This window comes from Mastomys coucha, unplaced genomic scaffold (assembly GCF_008632895.1).
Source record: "Mastomys coucha isolate ucsf_1 unplaced genomic scaffold, UCSF_Mcou_1 pScaffold12, whole genome shotgun sequence".
NCBI lineage: Eukaryota > Metazoa > Chordata > Mammalia > Rodentia > Muridae > Mastomys > Mastomys coucha.
The window spans coordinates 3886755-3893963 of NW_022196894.1; the positions used below are offsets into that span (position 1 = coordinate 3886755).

The following is a 7209-nucleotide window of genomic DNA, read 5'->3' on the forward strand; positions in this document are numbered from 1 at the left end:
TGGGAACATTGTACTCTGAAATGAAGGGAGATGGGACAGCAGGGGAAGGGTGACATGCCATATGAGTGTTCCTCTGCTGTTTCTTTTTAATCTTTTGTGAGCAGAGGTAAATTATTCATAGCAAACAGTGTTCTGTACATCATGTGAGTTCCAGGAACTCATCCACCAAACAGCTGAGCTCCCTCCCAGCTCTGCAGGACCTGACTCTGCTCTCTGCCCCCTATGCTCAATCTGTTTGCTCTTGGGATCTCAGAAACCAGCAGGAGCAAAATGTCAGGCAGAGAAGACCGGAATGGGGGAGGAGGGGCCTATGGTTCACTTATGGGAGAACTTGTGCTCAGGGTTGTACAATTTATCGGTGCTGTTTGCTCTTTTGTTTTTCACAGAATTTGGAAAACAATGTGTTGGACAGGATCAAGCCAGCAGGATGTGACATCAACTTTACAGACAGTACCAGAAAAGCTTAGCACTGTCTGTGGCCATACCCTGAACGCACCTGATCTTGTCTGATCTCAGAAGCTAAGCAGTGTCGGGCCTGGCTAGTACTTGGATGGGAGACCACCTCTGAATACCTGGTGCTGTAGGCTTTAAAGAGAGAGAGAGAGAGAGAGAGAGAGAGAGAGAGAGAGAGAGAGAGAGAGAAAAGAAAAGAAAAGCTTAGCACTGATAGCCTTGAAAAGGTTAGCAAGTAGAGGAAAAAGGAAGGTGCTACCAAGGAACCCCTCAACACATTCTGCACATGGAAGACATACATTTGATCATTTCTTGGTGTGGAGACACCATGCCCCATGGAGTTGTGTCCTTCTCAGTATTTTTAATGTTAATTATGTGTTAGGGTTTGGTTCTGAGATTGCCCCCACCTGTGCTGCAACACTTGGACCACAAATGGTTATACTAGTTTGAGAAGCTGTGGGAACTTTGAGAAGTGATGCCTGGCTGGTAGAGGTAGTCTACTAGAGATGAGAGTTTTAACCCAGCCCAGACTCTCTGCCTACTATAGGCCTGTGCCCAGCTCCATACTTCTGCCTGACCAGCTGTCTTACACTTTCTGCCATTATCGACTGCAGCTGGGATTCTGCAGAAACCCTGTCCTCTTTTAAGTTGCTTCTGCCAGTCAAAAGCATAAGTTGCTTTTGTCACAACAACTTCAAGATTAACACATTATATATTTAAAATTCTATAAATATTCACAGAGCTACTGGATCTGGAAGCAAATCAGTAGGTATTTGCCCCTCAACTTTACCTACATTTGCAGTAAATCATGAACAATTCCTCTGAACCTCAGTTCTGGGAGTACTAGTCATCCTATTTAGTTATAATGTTAATGACCTAATGAGACCTGTCATGTTATGTAAAGAAGTACTCAGCAGCCTGTGCAATTCAGGAAGGGAGAGAGGCAGGAAGACTGTGAGTTTAATGTCATCCTTGGCTGTATACAGAGTTCAAAGGCAGCATAGGCTATGGGAGCACCTCCCTCTCAAAAAACAGAAGGAAGAGAAGGAGGAAGAGGAAAAAGGAGGGTGAGAAGGAGGAGGAGGAAGAAGACGAACAGAGGAAACAAAGAAGGAGAGGAGGGAAGGAGGAGGAGGAGGAGAAAGGAGAAGGAGAAAGGAAGAAAGAAAAAGAAAGAAAGAAAAAAGAAAGAATGAAAGAATGAAAGAGAAAGAAAGAAAGATAGAAAGAAAGAAAGAAAGAAAGAAAGAAAGAAAGAAAGAAAGAAAGAAAGAAAGAGAGAGAGAAAGAAAGGGAACTGAAGCTGGAAGGGGAGGAGGTGTTGGGAAATAGAAGGAGGGGAACTGAAAATGGAAAGAGGAAATAGAGAGGACAAAGAAGAAAGACATGCCTGGAGTTGCCATTGGTTAGTTGACTGCATCTCTGACTTTGCTTTCTTTCTCTCCTCTCAGATGTATCTCCCCATTTTGGGGTGGACTACTTCTTATATTGTCACCCCAGTCCCTGAAATCTGAAGATCTACACACAGTACAAATCCATACTTGTTAATCTATATAAACTAAGGGGTTCTAGGTTAACTGTGGATGTTCCATGTATTCTAGACATTTCTGATTTACCTAATCTTTGTTATACTCTGCTGTGTGACATCGAACCTTACACAATCCTCAAAGCTTCATAGGGAAGGTATGTGCTTCCTAGAGTGGCCCAAGGTCTTTACAGAATGTTATTATGTTGTCTTCATAAACTCATGAATAACTTCCCGGCTCTCTAAGAATTCACAAGAGGCTTAGTATGCATATTTATATGTAAATACTAACGCATTTGCCTGGAACTGGTATTGGAAAGACTTTGGAGAACATATACCAGTGTACTGGTTAGGGTTACTATTGCTGTGATGAAACATTGTAACCAAATACAATTATGGGAGGAATCTGTTTGGCTTATGCTTCCACAGCACTGCTCATAACTGAGGGATGTCAATAAAGAAACAGGAACCTGTAGGCAGGAGCTGATGCAGAGGCCATGGAGGGATGCTGCCTATTGACTTGCTCCTCATGACTTGCTCAGCCTTCTTTTTTACAGAACCCAGGACCATGTGTGCAGGAGTGTCCCACCCACAATAGATTGGGCCCTGCCCCATTTATCACTAGTTAAGAAAATGCCTACAGCCCAATCTTATGGAAGCATTTTTTTTCGATTGAAGTCTCTTCATCTCAGATGACAGTAGCTTGTGCCAAGTTGATATAAAACTAGTCAGTACAGACAGCTTTGGCTTGAACCCAACAAGCACACCCAGAGGTTCCCGGCTGAGAAGTCTGGAAAATAAGACATTAACACCCATTCCTCCCATTTCCTCTGTGGAGGAAACTAGAGAAGTTACATAAAATCTGTGGGCATAAATCTCCTCACTCCTATAGAAATGAGACCAGTGTCAATATGAGGATAGATTATCATTTGTCACATTCATGTGTGTACAGATGGAAGTGTATGTGTATACATGTGTGTATATGAACATGTTTATGTGCAGGTGCATGTACCCATTTGGAGGCCTGAAATTAAGGTTAAAGGTCTTCCTGGTTAGTTTCCATCTTATCATTTGAGAGACAGTACTTCACTGAACCCGGAGCTTCTTGGTTTTGACTGTATTCCTACCAGCCTATAGTTGCCTGTGCTGGGATTATAAATCCAAGGCCTAGCTTTTAAACCAACATTTTGGATTCAAAGTCCACTTTACCTACTGAAGTATCTCCCCTCCTCTTCAAAGTATGTTGTTAGAGTGCTTTGTTGTATGGGAAGCACTCCCCAGCACGTCCTGCCCAAGTGACAGGGCCACACAAACCTGTAAGTCCCCATTGGCATCTCCATGTATGGTTTTAGAAACAGGACCCTATGTTTCTAGGGTGTACTTGCAGGGGAGTGGACCAAGATGTCCCTTGGAGGAAAACAACTTACTTTAGTTTAAGCTTTTCCAACTGCTTCTTCTTTCTACTTCAGGACCAACAGGATTCAGAGCTCCTTGCATTTTTTAAACTGGGTGGCAAACACACCAAGGGATATCCAGGCCTTCTCATCCTATAGCAGATGAACAAGACTGAAAATAACAACACTATACAAATACTATGTCCTAGCAAGAACCCTAGACCTATTTTCTACAAATACCTGCTGTGGTTTACTACCCAGGTCAAGTACCAAATCCCAGTTGCTTCTTTTCCTGCACCTGTGGGTGACTTTGAGCTGTCCCCTCTCTTCTCCTCAAACCTATATTCCCTATGATAAAACAGAATACTGAAGCTATGCAGTATAAAGTACTGAGCATGATGCCTCACCTATACCTGGGGGGGTCAATAAAAATGATAGCTGTTATTCCTGTCTTGATTATTTTTATTTTTAATTTTGTTCCAGATATGTTTCTACAGCTGTGGTGGGGGTGAGGCCTTCAAGAATCTCTTGATACTCCTGTCTTTGGAGATCAGAGACAGATGGAGGGGCCCAGAGTTTCCATCTAGCTCATTTTATATGTGTGGCTTCTAGACAGGAGATCAGAGACAGGTGGGGGAGCCCAGAGTTTCCATCTAGTTCATTTTATATGTGTGGCTTCTTTACTGGCTCCTTGGTCTGGATCTCCATGGGGACAAAAATTTTCTACTGGCAAATTTCCAAATGTAATGGGAAAAATATTGAGGGAAATAAAGAAAAGTTAGACTATTGCTGATAACTATTGCTGGAGGGCAAAAAATAGGCTTGGTTGAAACCCTGAAGGCACTTCAAAAGCTTATATAATGCAATCCACCTCTCTTCTTGAGAATCAGAGTATGTGAGGGAAGCTGAGGACAGGTTGTGGGTTGGGGACAGATATCAACACCACACAACTGGAGTATCTGGGATCCCCACTGCATGTTTCCAATGTCTACAGTTGAGTAGACATTTGAAAAAACTTAAAAAAAACTAGGTGATATATCTTTCAGTATCTCTGCTTGGCTGAAAACACCATAAAAGTACATGCTGCCCCATGTCCAGCTGCATGCTGCCCCATGTCCAGCTGCATGCTGCCCCGTGTCCAGCTGCATGCTGCTCCATGTCAAGCTGTATGCTGCCCCGTGTCCAACTGCATGCTGCCCCATGTCTTATGCTGAGCCACTAAGTTCCTAGAGCAGGTAGCAGTGCTAGGTAGGTTGGGACAGTAGGAATAGCTTCCTGAGTTACCACCTCGGATACTTTTGCTTGTTTGTTTTGTTTTTGTCTTTTTATCCTTCCTTCATTTCTTTCTTTCTTTCTTTCTTCCTTTCTTTCTTTCTTCCTTCCTTCCTTCCTTTCTTTCTTTCTTTCTTTCTTTCTTTCTTTCTTTCTTTCTTTCTTTCTCTCCTTTCTTTATTTCTTTTATTGGATATTTTCTTTATTTACATTTCAAATGTTATCCCCTTTCCCTGTTCCTCCCCTCCCAGAAACCCCCATCCCATCCTGCTTCTGTGAGGGTGTTCCTACATCCACCCACCTACTCCCACCTCCCCGCCTTCGATTCTTCTACAATGGGGCATCTATTGAGCCCCATCTTTTTTTTTTAAAGGAGAACAGATTTATTTTTATTGGCTATTTTCTTTATTTACATTTCAAATGTTATCCCTTTTCCCGGTCCATTCCCCAGAAACCCCCTATCTCACCCTCTCTCCTCCTGCATCTATGAGGGTGTTCTACCTTCTAAGCTCAGAGGTCCCACCCCTCTAAACTCAAAAGCCCCTCTCCTCTACATTTTATATGCCTTATGGTTTTTCTTTGTTCTGTGGGCTGATGTTCTATCCTAGCTTCTGCTGAGAATGCCCAGAATTACTAAACACATTTTCCCTGAAATCCATCTGAACACATTTCTCCATAGATCTTGGAAAGGGAATGTTTGAAATACCAAGTAGCTCAGTTAAAGAATATTCAACCTCATGATTGTGAAGAAAATTGGGCAAGTCATGACAAGTTTTGTATTGTTTTGTTTTACTCTGTTTTTAGAAAGGTTTTTTTATGGATGTTTGTATATACCTGCCTCTGTTTACAAGCACAGCATCCATGTAGGAACCTCAAGGGGCAAAAGTGTTGAATCCCCTGGAACTGAAGTATAAGACAGCTATGAGCCTCCCAATATAGGTGCTAAGAACCAAACTTGGGACCTCGGAAGAGCAGCAAGTATTCTTAACCACAGAACCATCTCCCTGGTTCTGGAAAGTAGTGAGTTGCTTAAACCCTGATATTCTGCCTACCATTATTGATTACTGTCAATAGAGAATAAGCCTGAATAGTGAAGGAGATGAACTGTGATTATCATTATTAAAAAAAAATAATTGCCATCATTATATTATCATCGTCGTCGTCGTTGTCATCATCATCATCATCATCATCATCATCAATCCAAGCAAGGATGGTTGAATCTTACATAGAAGAGAGAGTAAAATATAGTTGTAGGAGCCAGAAGGAGGGATGGAACACAGTGGGAGAGGGGATGGATATGATCAGAGATTGAAGGAAAGACAAGGCAGCCTAAATATAACTATCTCCTGAGAGGCTCTGACAGTACCTGACTAATACAGATATAGAGGCTCACAGCCATCCATTGAACTGAGTACATGGTCCCCAATGAAGGAGTTAGAGAAAGGACCTATGGAGCTGAGGGGTTTGTAGCCCCTTAGGACAAACAACAATATGAACTAACTAGTACCCTCAGAGCTCCCAGGGTCTCAACCACCAACCAAGGACTGCACATGGTGGGTCTGATTGTTCTGGCAGCATGTGTATAGTAGAGGATTGCAAATTCGATCATCAATAGGAGGAGAGGACCTCAGCCCTATGAAGGTTCTGTGCCCCAGTGTAGGGGAATGCCAGGGCCAATAAGTGGGAGAGGGCAGGGTGGCAGGCATGGGGACGGGGGAGGCAACAGGGGTATGTTCTTGTTGGTTTTGTTTGTTTGTTTGTTTTTTGGAGTGGAAACTAGGAAAGGAGAAATTTACATGTAAATAAAGAAAATATCTAAAAAATTAAAAAAAAAATGGCCACCTGATCTTTTTCTGCCTATTCTTTTATCCCGATATCTGTCTAATGAATAATGTGCAGTATTGAAACCACTTAGTATTTCTGGGTAGTGCTAATCTATGTCTTAAAGTATAGTTGTTCATAGCTTATGAAATTTGGAGTACCAGAGTTTGGTATAAATATACTTAGGATCATACTGTCGCTTGGTTAATTCTTCCACTTTGATTGGGATAAAGTGTCCTTTAATCTCTTCTGGTTAATTTTAATTTGAAATTTATTCTTTCAGATTATAGGATGATTGTGCCTGTTTGTTCCCTGGTCACATTTCCTGAAAATACTTTTTCTATCCTCTCACTCTATTAACGCACCTATTCTTAAAGATAAAATGACCTTCTTGTAGACAACAAGATGGGATGTCTATATAATGTCACATGCATACCCACATTTTCAAGGCTGATCATTTGGTATCAGACAACTAATTAGTTGGCTTTTCCCTTGGAAAGGCTGTCTCTTCAGCAATCAGGATTCCTTGGTTGTCTGTAGTTCTTTGTCTAGGGTTGAGGTCTCATGACCTTTCCCATGCTCACATTAGTATGTCTATCAGTGTTGTCTTTGCTCAGATGAAGTTTAGGCAGCCATGTTGGTTGTGATGGTTTGTATATGCTTGGCCTAGGGAGTGGTACTATTAGGAGATGTGGCCTTGTTGGGGTAGGTGTGTCACTGTGGACATGGGCTTTAAGACTCTCA

General features: G+C 42.1%; 1 pseudogene; it reads left to right on the forward strand.

The window, feature by feature from the left end:
- The first annotated feature begins 471 nt into the window (after positions 1-471).
- LOC116086655 lies at positions 472-587 on the forward strand (annotated as a pseudogene).
- The last annotated feature ends 6622 nt before the right edge of the window (positions 588-7209 follow it).